Below are 13812 nucleotides of genomic sequence, written 5' to 3'. Positions count from 1 at the left end.
AAAAACCTACGGGGTAGATTTTAAGAACCTGTGCGTGGGCGTCCATGTGAGCGTGCTACCCAGCGAGCACATATGGACGCCCAATTTTTTAACATGCTCACACAGGTGCGCGCATGTTACAAAATCGGGGGTCAGCGCGCGGAAGGGGGTGCACACTAGTGCATCTTGCACGCACCGATGCTCGTGGCCTTCACCCGTTCCCCCTACTCTATCCTTCCTACCCCTTCCCACCCCTAGCCCTATTCTAACCTCCCCTCATTCCTTTAACTTATCGTTTGCGCCTACCTTGGGGCAGGCGCAGGTTGCACACGCCGGCACAGCAGCAAATGGCCGCTGTGCCGGGGACCTCTAGCTCCCCTTTTTCGAAGCCCCTGGACATACGTGCATTCCAGGGCTTTACATGCATTGCTGGGCCTTTTTAAAATAGGCCCGGCGCACGTAAATCCTCTGGAACCCTAAATGGACAATTTTAAAAATTTTTGTTTTAAAACACAGTTGCCAAACCATTGCCCATTCTTCCAGGTTTTTAAAGTCATAATTCTTATCTTATTGTTTGAATGGGCTCACGCCTTTTCATTGGCAACTCACGGTGAGTTACAATTAGGTAACTAATAAACCTTCATACTGTTGATGTAACTCATTATTACTCTCTGCTTTAATGGCAGGGGGAAAAGAGGAAAAGGAGAATTAGATTGACAGCAACCAACAAGGACATTGAATTTTATGGTCTGGGAAAATAAATAAGCATGCTTGCTGATGCGGCTGTTACTACCCTTAACCAATAAGCCTTAATGCTGTTGATGCAACTCCAACATTGCTCTCTGCTTCAATGGCAAGAGGTAACGGGGAATTGGACTCAGACAGCAACCAACAAGGGGCCCTGACTTTTGATGCTCTGGGAATAAGTATGGAGGTGACCTGTATGGCACGGCAGATGCTACCATAACCTTGCTGGACAGACTGGATGGACCGTTTGGTCCTTCTGCCATCATTTCTGTGTTTCCCTGTCTCCAGAGGGTTCACAATCTAAGGGTCTCATTTATTAAAGCTATTTTCCCATTCTATTCCTATGAAAAAAAAGCTTAGTAAATAAAGCCCTGAGGCAATGGAGGGTGAAGTGACTTGTTCTAGGGTAATATTTCTGGTTTGGTCTATTATAGCTTTCTGAGTTACTACATAGCAGCTCCCTAACTCTTAAAAATTGCCACAATACGTTCATACCGTACAAGGGCAGGTCTTGTTATAGGCGAGGACACGGGGTTCTCAGCCATCTTTCTAAAGTCTTATTCAGGGACATGGAGATCATCTGATACTTGCACGGAAAGGCCGCATTTTTCCAAGGAAGCTGTTTAGATTGAGTGAAATAGCGCGTACTTTTAAATGCATTTAGGGAACACATTCCTGTGGGGGGGGGGGGGGGGGGGGGAATGACTCATTTGGGCAGGATTAAAAAAAATACATGCATAGTTTGTATTTTCAAATATTTATTTATTTATTTATTTATTTGTGCATTATAATATTTTCCAGATAAATTTCACCTGTGCAAAAAGCATGGGTGTTGTTCATGCAGCAAAAAACCTCAAAAGAACATCACTGACCAACGTTTCTGCTAAGCTGTGCAGGGGACCATTGACCCCCCTGTACTGCTGGGTGCGCTGCAGCCGTCTTGTGGCAAGAAACCTCAGGGAGCCAGCAGCTCCTGTGGGATGATGGGGCTCCGACCCATTAAAACAGCAAGCCAGCTGGACAGTGCCAAGTGGACAGACGGGTATCTGCGGCCTTCCAGGCGCCTTACAGAGCGCCTTGGTGCCGAAATGGATAGCATCCATCATTAAGGGGCAAGTAGGCTTATTAGGACACATTGGTAATAAAGGAAGGGCTTGGACATTTCATCCTAACTGGTAAAGCTGAAGGAAAGAAAAGTAGAGGGAGACCAAGACTAGCCTTTTACAGCCAACATTAGCAAGAAGGTCGGCATTAAGTCTAAAGCAATTTTTCTTACGCCTTAAGAGCTAAAATCAAGAGGAAGAGCGTGATCTCCCGTCCTAAATTAAGGGCCATCTTGTTGCCCAAGAAGTCGAAATGGAATTATCTGTGACTCCACCAATACCACATTTTATTGTTTTTAATGTATTACTTCGGGCCAACAGTTCTGCACCTGGAAAGGCAGTGGTGTTTTGTTACAAAATAAGGCACGCGTCCTTCTTTGGGGCTCGACCTTATGATCTGGTTTATGACTCCCCTGGACATCAGCCTGCGGTTCCTAGGGCTATGAATACTGTATAACTGGACTGCTGAGCCTCGGCACTCAAGGCTGAAGAGGAAGACCTAAGGGACAGCGAAGCCCAGCTTGGAGATAAGAGAGCGAGGTGGAGATGGAGGCAGCGCTCGCCCGGAGGTCACGTTCCTGTCAGAGGAACAAACCCCAACGTCCACCACCACCTCCTCCTCCCGCCCTAACCCCAGCCCCAGAGCAGCTCGAGCCCGACGGAGCGTTCCTTTCCAGCCCCGCCCTCTTCGAACGCGACGCCGCACGCAGCCAATGAGGACAGGGCGAGGCGCCCCCTGACGGTTGAGCGCGCGGGAAGGGGTGGGACTCTGCCGTCCTTCCTCAGCAGGTTCCGCGGGGGAGGGAGCTACGGAATGAAGGGCCGGGTGACGTCGCGCGCTCAGGGAGCAGCCGGGGACGGACGGGCGGGAAGGGCTCCCCGCCCTGATGGGCTCCGGAGGCCGAGGCAGCTGCCCGGAGCTGCGCCTCCGGTATAATTTGGTGGGGGAGGGGGGGTTGTTCGTGGTTTTTTCCTTTAAGCGCGGAGTGCAGAGGTGGCATTCTTTAGACGGATAACTTTTTCTTTGTTTGTTATTAGATTTCTTGCCTCAGGCCGTAGCACCGTAAGCGAGATGTAAATGGAAACAAAATGCTAGCCCCAACTTGGTGCTGTGGGATTGTCCCCTCGGGATGGATTTTCCCAGACCCTAATTTTGAGTTTGTCTGTCCACCTTTAGCTTCCAGACATGTAGAGTTTTATTAATTCTCCCGAGGCTGTTCATGAAACGAATGCATTTCTGTAGAGCTGCGGGTCATGAAAACTGGTGCTTTTAGGTTTGGGCGATCAGTTTCCTTCTAAACTGCTCCCTCCATAATTTTCCAATGTTTTCTCATAAGGAGAGAGGTTCTGGCAGGGGGTTAGGGAGACCCCAGAGAAGGTCCTTTGTTAGCCTGGCATATGCAGGCTAACAAAGGATGAAACTTAAAAAAAAAAATATATATAGAATGTGTGAAAAGGAAATGAGGAAGTAATTCTTCTGTGCCCTGGGTAATTTATAACATGGAGACAACATCCTGTCCAGTCATGCCTGAGGATTTCATGATCACTGACTGTAATTGACTATTGAAATGCTTGAGACGGGACTCCAAGAATAATGTATATAGTTTGGGCTCAATTCTGCAAAATATCTGGGCTTTACACTGGGTAAAAATGTACATTCAACTATGTCATGACGGACCTTACAAGAAATCTTGACCTTTACAGGAAAGAATTTAGTTTTTTGTTGTTACAGTATGTTTTCCTAAGTTTTTCATGCTATGAGCAGTCAACCGAAATTCCCAGCAGAAAGTTTATAAAAGTTGCCACTTCACTGCTGAACTTCCTGGGCAGTTCATTACATTTGGCTTGTTCAAATCTGTGGTATGAAAAAAAAAGGGAAAATATAGAACAGACCATCTTGTCTGCCCAATTTATTTCCCAATGCAGTGATAACTAGGGATGTTCTGTGCTTATCCCAGTCTTTCCTAAATTGTCTTACTGTTTTTGTCTCTACTACCAACACTGGAAGGCCATTTTATGTGTTCATTTTTGACAGGGTTTCCCAACCTGTTCAAGTGCAAGGCATACCTACATTAACAAAAATGAGAGGATTCATATGGTCGAAGAGCTATGGAAGCAGTGAAAGCCCCACCAGTTTTCCAGGTTTTGAAACAAAGGGAAAGCGACATGCATGAATTTATAACAGTGGGCCAGTTCCCTCTACATACACGTGCAGCAGAAGGGAGAAGTTGGTATGATGTGGGCAGCCAGCTGGTTTAGTTGTTTTGATTTCCTGCGATCTAGCAGTAATGACAACCACCAACAGAATACCTATAGTTTGTGTCGCTGGTAAATAGTGCAAAAAATAGAGTCCAGATATGTGCAAAGCATTAGCTCAAAGCCAGAAGCACTAACGCCAGCAGTTTCTCTAGCAGGAATAAGGCTTTCTGTTATTTTATGTATTATTTGGATTTAATACCTGCTTTTTGAATAAGACACCCACCCAAGGTAAAGTACAAGTGTCCACGTACCATCCAACAATCTTATTATCGCAAGAGCTTAAATCCCATAAGGTGCTTGTGAAAAGGGCAGTATATAGGAGCCTATAGTCATTGCAATATTCTTTACTTTGTGTAAAGAGTGGAGTATCCTAGTAGTTAGAGCAGCAGGCTGAGACCATGGAAGCCAAGGTTCAAATCCTGCTGATGCTCCTTGTGACCTTGAGCAAGTCACTTTACCCTCCATAACCCTGACCTACAGTACCTGAACGTAACTCTTTAAGCTGCCCGTAAAAAAAAAAATAAATTAAAAAGTCAACCAGAAACTTGGCTTCTAAGGTGTTAAGAACTTGGTCTGGTATAAGCAAGTAGAAATTTACCCAGCCGTACGTGGTCCAGAAACAAAATCTTTCCCATCAAAGTGAATGCTATAGTGGTGTACAGTTGAAACGTGTCTATTAGTGAAAAAGCATCCAAAGATCTTTTATCAGAACTTGAAAAGCAGTATTCACGTTGTAGTTGGATCAGCATTGAAGAGCCGGCAAGGAAGTTTTGCAATCTGAGCGTAATGCAGCCCATTGCAGAGACAATGTCAGCAACTGAAAGTAAAAATGTTATTGGCAATACAAAAACAGCAGCAGCTTCTCAATTCAGGGTGAAAACAGAACCAGCTGTCTTAATGCAAACAGATAACCAACCTGCAGGCAACGAAAGTAACTAATGCAAAATACAAGCCACGACCAGCAAAACCGAGTTCCTGAACATACCCAGATCAGTCCAGAGAAGTGGGTTGTGTATCCCTACCAGCAGGTGGAGTCAGAGAGCAAAACTTTGGGCACTGCCATATATACGAGAGTGCCACTTGCAGTCCCTCAGTATTTCTCTGACTCCAGCAGCTGGTAGAGATGCACCTGCAGTCTTAGTTAGATTTTTTCTTGGTGGTTTTTTTTGTCATGTTTGCTTCCTGAGGTGTTAGGCACCTTCATGGACCATCCCTCAGTTGAAGCCGGGCGTCCGGGTGGTTGGACCCCCCTGTCTGTGTCTCGCCCGCTCCCACTCGGGAGGGGGGGGGGGGGGGGGGTGACAGCCAGGGGCTCCTGGTTTTTCTCCTCCGAGGCTGCTCTGAAGCTGCTCCCTCGACTCCTGCTTAAGTGGACTCCATAAAGTTTAATTTTTAAAAAAAAGAGAAAGACTTTAACTTTTTGCTTTCAGTTTCCTCCTGCTGAGGTAAGGAGTCCACCAGGGGAGGCCGTCCTTGCGGTTGATCGGGGAGTCGGGCAGCTTCTTTCATTCTCATTTCCCTCAGCCTCCGGGGCTCCGGGTGGCTTCAGGAGGGAGGGGGAAGTGCCTTTCGGCGATTTCACTGTTGGTGAGGCTCAGCGTGAGCGACAGCGCGGTGGTGCTTGAACGGCCGGCCTGTTAATTTTTTCCTCACGCTGCCAGCAGCGCACGCTTTTTCCTTGCGGCCCTTCCCCCCGCTCAGCTTACAGATTGCGTGGTAGCGGTGCTTATTTTTACTGCATTGGGCAGTGTGTTTCCCGGCTACACCGCGTGGCTACGCGGTTATTGAGGGGTCCCCGTTCCAAATCATCTGCCTGCCATGCCTGTGAGACGCGCGGACAGGTTTTAGATTCTGCCTCCCTCTGTCCGGCCTGCGCCTCGGGGATGGAGGGATTGTTGGGGCCGGTGTCCCCTCCCCGGGGGGGGGCCCTCTGAGCCACGGTTCGCTGGAGGGGGATTCCCCTCCCATTTTGGCTCCGGTGTGTGAGGATGCCTCAGTGGGGGCTACTGACTCGGCAGATCTGGTCCCCCTGAGGGGTTTTCCCCTGAGTTTATATTGCTTATGCACCAGGCCTTCTTAGCTAGGAAGCAGGTGGTGCTTAAAAGGTCCAGGCAGCCACTTCTACTCTCTGAGCCCTCAGTTACGAGAGTGCGGCTCGAGGAACAGCTGTCCAGCTTTATAGGAGATGGTTCCCACTGAATCCAACCCCTGGATCAGGATCCACAACAGCTTCAGGACCGGCTCCGGATCCGATCCCTGATCTGGGGGATAGCGATCTGGCAGACACAGATGGGGATGATCTACCAACCGCGGAAGGCGATGATCCTAGTTTGGTTCGCCTTTTTAAGCGAGATGAGCTGAGGCCACTTATCGCCCGGGTGTTGGAGGTACTAGGCCTTAAGATGTCGCAAGAGGAATCGGATAATGAAGGGGTTAAGCCAGTCCTCGATGGCATACGTGGGCCAACTACGTCTTTCCCGCTGCCTAAGAAGGTCTGAAAGCTGGTGACCCATGAATGGGATTCTCCGGATGCGGGACTGAGGGTGGGCAGAGCTGTGGCAGAGCTGTACCCTCTTTCAACGGATGTTTTGGATCTGCTGAAGATTCTGAAGGTGGACGCAGCGGTATTGGCAGTAACAAAGACCACTATTCCGGTGGCGGGGGTTGCCGCCTTGAAGGACATGTAGCACTGCAAGCTGGAGATTCGGTTGAAGCGAGTCTTTAAAGTATCAGTCTTGAGTCTTCGGGCTGCGATTTGCGCTAGCCTGATGCAGAGGGCATGTCTGTGCTGGATTCAAGAGTCCAACGCGGGGGCCGGCAGTGACGGTGCACCACAGGGCACCCGCTTGGAGGCGGGTATCGCCTATGTGGCAGATCCGCATCACATCGTACAGCGCATCTCGGCTCGCAGCATGGTTTCTGTAGTGGCGGCAGGCCGACTCCTCTGGCTACGAAATTTGTCAGCAGAGTTGTCCTCCAAATCGCATTTGCCATTGTTGCATGGAATTATTTGACAACTTCTTGATCAAAATATTAAAAAACAAGCTTCAGCTACAGAAAATTATTAGCGTAAAATGATCAGATACAGGAAAAGAAAAAACGCCCACTGTTCTTTGCATAATTTGAAAAATGCACAAAGTACACAGAGGAGGTGGTGAAGATTAAAACAGTCAAAGAATTCAAAGGGGCATGGAATAAGCACTAAAGGGTAGAGGATGGAAATGAAGAAAAGAGTGTATGGGGTAACTTGGTGGTGCAGCGGTTACTACCCTTAATGGAAGGCATGGAGATCACTACCCTTAACCAATAAGCAATATTGCTCTCTGCTTTGACAGCAGTGGGGAAAAAGGGAATTGGATTCAGACAACAACCAACGAGGGTCCTGACTTTTATGATTTGGGAAACTGATAACCATGGGGGTAACCTGCATGGAGTGGCAGTTTCTGCCCTTAACAGAAGGCATGGGATTACTACCCTTAACCAATAAGCCTTGATGCTTCTGATGTAACTGCAACATCGCTCTCCACTTTGACAGTAGGAGGGTGTGGAAGAGGAATGGGATTCAGATGACAGCCAGCGTGGGCCCTGACTTTTAAGGTCTGGTGTAATGAAACACAGAAATAAGGGAAAAAGCATAGGACTGCTTCTGTGGCCAAGTTCATAAGCTAAGCACGTCAAGCAGCACTGTCTGAATTTTCAGTTAGGCTCATTACCCAGTAAAAATGGCAGCAGAACATTTTTTTATGGGTTATCATAAGACTTGAGGGATAACTGCAGGTTATCCTTAAGAGAAACATGGGGGTAACCTGGGTGGCAGATACTACCATAAGCTTGTTGGGCAGTGTGGATGGACCATTTGGTCCTTTTCTGCCATCATTACTATGTTACTATGTAATGTTAAATACATATGGTGGGAACTGGATTCTTTGCAGGCTGTGGTATCTCTTATTGGACCAACATAAGAATTATCCAAAGATGATTATGTACATGATCTTTCAAAACCACATAGGAACCATTTTCAGCTACAGTGGGAAGTAATACTTGTTCTGTACCAATTCAATTGTATTTCCATTTCTCAAATTCTAAAATGTTGGGACCTGCCCCAAATACAGTTTCCCTGAACCTTTGGAGCATACATTTAAATACAAAATTTATAATAGATCCTGTTGGTCGACATTGACCATGGTGTCAAGATACCACTGCGATCTGATTTGGTAGTTTCTCAGTGAGCTGGAGGATGCAGTGCAAAACATTTAATCAAGCAGTGCTGAATGATGTGCAGGTCCTCAGCCATGATTCGTTTTGCTGAACTTGATAACCTGTTTGGATCATAAGCCCAAGTTTAAGACTTGTACCAAGCCTGATCAAAGTCTTCTACTTCAGGTTTGAATCATTGATCATGATCAGGAAAATAAATTGGAGCTTGTGGTCGTCTGCATTGCAGATCTTCACATTGATCAGACCATCTCTAAAATTTCAGATGCTTTAGTATCAGATACTCGAACTGCCAGGTCTTTGTGGAAACATGTTTTTTGCACGAAAATCATCAGAGTAATCATTGTGAAAGGCCAGTGACCACATTCCATTCAAAGTGGCCGCAATATACACAAAACAACATTTCACAAAATATCTCTGTTTACTGGTTAAAATGAAAACTCAGACAAGCTGTTATATCAAGTCACATGGTCAAGCAGATTCCTTTATATTTTTCACTCCAAAATAAACTTAATGCTGATTTGGTACTGATTATTAATTCTATAAATTGCAGTAATTGTCTTGCAGCTTTATAACCAGCATGCTCTTAAAGTCAGTAGTTCAGAAAGCATGGTATAATTTCACCATTGTAAGCCTGCAAACTCGTCAACTGAGTTAGGGATTAGTCATAGCTAAAACAAAAAAAATTTCATGTGAGCCTTTTTTCCATTAAAAAACTGAAAAACTCAGGGAAACCCCACCCTTGCCCAAAATGTCATTGGGCAGAATAATATCACATGATGAAATCATGGAAATTGCAGAAAATCTTTTATTTAAACTTGTTTCATATGGAAATAATGAAGAAATCATGCCAAAAAGCCAAAGATAACAGTTGTTGGGTGATTTCTGATTTTGTTCTTGTTTGGGGGGGGGACAAAGGGTTGGTTAAAAAGGAACATCAATCTATTATAAAAAATATATTTTTTCTGTCCTCTGGCTGTTGAGAAGCAAGTTTCTCAGATATATTCTGTCAGCAATACTGACTTTTTAATAATAATATAGTGGAACTGTGATGGTGATGTTTGCAAGGATTGTACTAAAGATTTCAGCAAGTTATTGGTTAGATTTTCACATTTCTTGAAATAGTTTCATACCCATCTGAGATCTGATGTTTTTGAAAAGTGCTTTTGGGTTTTAGAAGAAGCCTCTGACTAAAAAACATGCTGTTTGTATGCCTTTTGGCTTACGTTCAGTAAAGCAGCTGCTGGATTGTGAAACCCAGTCGAAAGACCTAAAGCTAAACACACAATTTAAAATAGTTACCCAGTGCATGGAAATCTGCGCCGGGTAGCTAAGTGATCTCCAGCTATATCCCGTGACCCTTTGCCAGTTCGGTATTTGCTGTCACCACCTCCAGTGGAAAGTTATTCCATGGATTCTCCAGCCTTTCTGTGAAGAATTATTTCCTTACTCCTAAACCTGCTCTCATATCCTAGTCCCTGAGTTTAGTAACCTCACCTTCCACTACCAAATGGGTGCATCTTGTATTATCGCCCCGCCAATATTCACCTCATTTACTAGTTTGGACATATCACAATGTACTTAATTTAATACCTTCTTAAGGCTTCTCTTTTTCCAGCTGAACCAGCTTCCAAGTTCAAGGTCCTTGTTATTATGTAACTTTTTGCTTCTCTGCTCTTGTCTCTTACCACAAAATTTGCTCCTTATGTTATGTTACGTTATACTGATCTACCCCTGTTCGATGTAAACCGACCTGATATGGTATTCAACCTTGAAGGTCGGTATAGAAAAATGTTAAATAAATAAAATAAAAATTTTCTGAATTTGTTGGCATCTTAAAATTAATCAGCTGTTTCTCGATTTATGATAATTGTCATTACCCCTTAAAACAACCTTATTGTATCTGTCTTGGCTAGGCTTTTACTGAATAGTGGAGCGTTTCAAGCTGTTGGTTGAACCTACTTTTTGACAGGTCATTGGGGGAGGGGTGTTTTTTGCAGATAGTACAAGTGCAGTTCCTAGCTCTTAGTTTGTACCAGTGCATTGGTAGCAAGCTAAACCTTGAGGGGGGGACATGACCTCTTCCAGCCTTGCAATGCTTTTTTTTTTTTTTTGTAATTGCAGACCCAGATGAAGAGAGCCCATAGAGCCAAAACAGAAAACAGAACAGTGGATCATTTTTTGAGGCAGAAATTTGGCATTGTTAAAGATGCAAGTGTATACCTTTGCAGAGTTTCTTGCAGCTGTCACAGCTTTGGAAAGAAGGTTGATTTTGCTGAGAAATCAACTTTAAAAGTCGGTGTTAAAGCTGGGAGCCAGGAGCAAGAGAGAAAATATGAGGTAAGTACCAGTCTGAAATAGTGTTAATTATTTTAACTAATTGATGCCTGCATATCATATAAGTAAAAACGAATTTTAGTGGACCAGATGCACCTAGGAAGCAGTAAACAAACTTTTGCTTTATTAAGTCAAATTGATTTTTACTTAACCCAGTTTAAATGATGCAGATTTTCTGTAGTTTGCTGAGATAGGATTATCACTCAATGAAAATAGCATGGAACACAGTTTCATCATGAAATAAATTCACATGACATAGGTTTCTAATTTTGAGGACTGACAGCACTGCTGATTTTATGTTGCTCGTGCTCAGTGACAATCACAGACAGGGTGCTGCTGGGCCTGTATCCTCCCGGGGCATAGAGCACAGTTGTAGCTCCTTGCCACAGTTCTGATTGTGGGGTGATTTGCTCCTCACCCCTGCTTCTGGTGGGATAATGCATGCCAACTGCAGCTTTTCTTGTGCAGGCAATGCTCTCCTCTCCTGGGTGGCGATTGTTGCTGCTGAAGGCGCCCAGGGTCCTCCACTGCCGCCTGGCTGATTGGCTCCCCATAGTTGTACTGAGGATAGGCTGTCCATGGATGATGGGGCTGTTGGTGTTGGATTGCTTATAGGAATTTATGTGAGCATCTACCCACAGTGAACGAATCTCAGCTGGGCAGAATGGATGGAAAAGTTTTGGTCTTGATCTACCATAATTTTCTATGTAACTTATTTTAAATACTAATTATTGTCACAGTGTAATTTTAGGCAGATCATTTTGGGAAGGCTTAATCTAAAGCCTCTTATAGGCACTGCCTGTGAACTGTGGAAAATTTGTTTTTCACACTTACCATACTTTTCACTATTCTCCATATGAAAGGGAATTAATGCAGAACCTTTTTTTGGAAAATCATCACTGTTTGACAGTTACAGGTTTGTACGGTTTGGAGTTCGATATACTGTATTACTCAGGGCTTTGTAATGTATTGTAATTAGCAAAAACAGTAGAAGTTTAATGGTGAAGCATTGAGATTAATATAAAAAAAACCCTGACACTTCCCTACACATCAGCTTAGAAAATTATCAATAAAGAGGAACTGAAATTCTGCTGACTGTGTAATTGGTAGTTATGTATGTTGCATGATCATTTGTAGTGTGTTTAAAAATAAAGCAGCCTGCAATTCGTGGGATTATAGTCATACTATTGACCTGTGGTCTTGCTTTTCTACAAGACACAGAGTGGAAGTGAAAAAAAAAAATCTTTACTCTGATTTGTAAGCAGCACTTCCAGACCACTCCAGATTACACTCATCCAGACCATGAACGTCTGCCATTCTCACAGTGCTCAGAGTTAATATTCAACTACTCTATTCTCGTAGGCTTCAAATCTAGGTATAAACTATTTTATTCTGTGCTGAAATAGTCCCATCGCTCATTAAGGTCCTGTGACAGTCGTTTACCAGTGACTCTAGAACCAAGTGTGCTACGGATGCTTAGATGTGGTGCGTCTTTCTATCCTGCTGCCACACATGCAGAAGAATGGACGTAGCCCACAGCCCTTGTTTTCCAGAGCACCTGTGCCATCTTGCCTGGAACACCAGAAAGGTCCGAATCCATGATGGACAAGAACCCGCTTATTTGCAGGTACTATAAAGAGTCCTGCATATAAAAGGTTTTCTTCCATTTTTTTTGTGTGGGGGAAAATTTAGTTGGGGGTCAATTTTCAAAAAATATCTAGTGCTTTATTTAGGTTCCTGTTTTTAGCTGGCAATTAAGTGCTGAAAATTAATGCTGTCTAGCTTTTTCCCACCTCCCTAATTTACTCCAGTAGTCACAATCTTTCTAAGCATGAAAATAGGCTCCTAAATTTAGATACTTAACTACAGTCAATTTTCAAAGGGGGCTGATTTAGGCTCCCTAAGTTAAGTGCCTAAACCCTTTGACCACTGTCTTTTTAGTACATAGAGCCCAAAATGTACAAACTCTTTCAAGTTTGAATATTTTTATATTATTTTCCATAAAACAGACAGCCGTTGCATGGGAGCCGAAGATTCTCAAAAAAAGAACATCAAATGTAAAAAAAATCCAAGCAGATTCCACCCCGGAGCAAGACTCTGAAATTGTCAGCTGGAAGGACGCAGGGCCGAGCACAACGTACTCTGTCTCTGAGCTGAGATGGGGCAAGGAAAAAGAGGAGTGTCTGCGAGCAGAGAAAATAAGACTACTTAAGGAACGCATAAAAGAACAAGAAAAGGTGCTTCAGATGATGAAGAAGTAAAGAAACCGCATTTGTATAAGAAGCTGTCATCATGGAGTTAGATGTGAACACTGCAGCTAATTGTGTAGTCATTCCTGGTTATTAAAGGGAGCTGTATCTTTTAATTACTAGAGGCAGCTGGTAACTGACTTTAGTTATTAAAGATTCTGTAATTGGATGATCATTCTTTGTTACCAAACACCGCTGGTTAATCATTGATTATCAGAAGAGCTGCTAAATTATCCTTAGTTACTAAGGCATAGGTACAGATGAAAGCTGTAGTAAAAACAAAGCAAAAATCTAGACAAAATCAACTATCCTTTGTCTTTAGCAGATTTTGGCTTTTTACGCTGCCTACAAGTAGTGTTAATGGGGCTATGAGAGGCTTCCTTCTATCAGGAATCGTCTTGTGATGTGAAAACTTTGTATCATGATCCTTCTATTAGACCACATCAGGTGCGGTCTCCCTTAGTCTCATGTAGCTCTCTTAGCATAGAGGAGAGATTTTTCTCTTTGGTAGTAGATACTGCAAAACCAAAATAAAAGCATGTAGGTGATTTCAGGATATGGTTTTCAGAAGTTGGTATCCAGATGCACGAAGGTCTGAGAATGTATGAATTGAAATGGCACAGCACTTGGGGGCAGACTTCAGTGCACAATACGCATGGCAAGATTCAGTTAGGAAAGGAATGTCTGGTGTCTTTTGTACAAACTACCGCAGATGCTTTTCAGTAAAGTGCAATCAGTTCTCTTGAAAAAGTATCACAACACTTCTAATCACAATTGTAATAGAAACAAGAAAAGTCATTCTCACTCAATCACCCTTTTCCCTATCAGGAAGTTGAGTAATTTGCTGCAAAGATGTTTAATGCAAGACCTTTTAGTAGTGAGAGAGATTGCACCCTGGCTTTCTCAAAGTTTCTAGCTATGTC

Source organism: Rhinatrema bivittatum, chromosome 12, assembly GCF_901001135.1.
Source record: "Rhinatrema bivittatum chromosome 12, aRhiBiv1.1, whole genome shotgun sequence".
NCBI lineage: Eukaryota > Metazoa > Chordata > Amphibia > Gymnophiona > Rhinatrematidae > Rhinatrema > Rhinatrema bivittatum.
The sequence above is the reverse complement of the archived record's forward strand: the minus strand, read 5'-3'. Positions refer to the sequence as shown.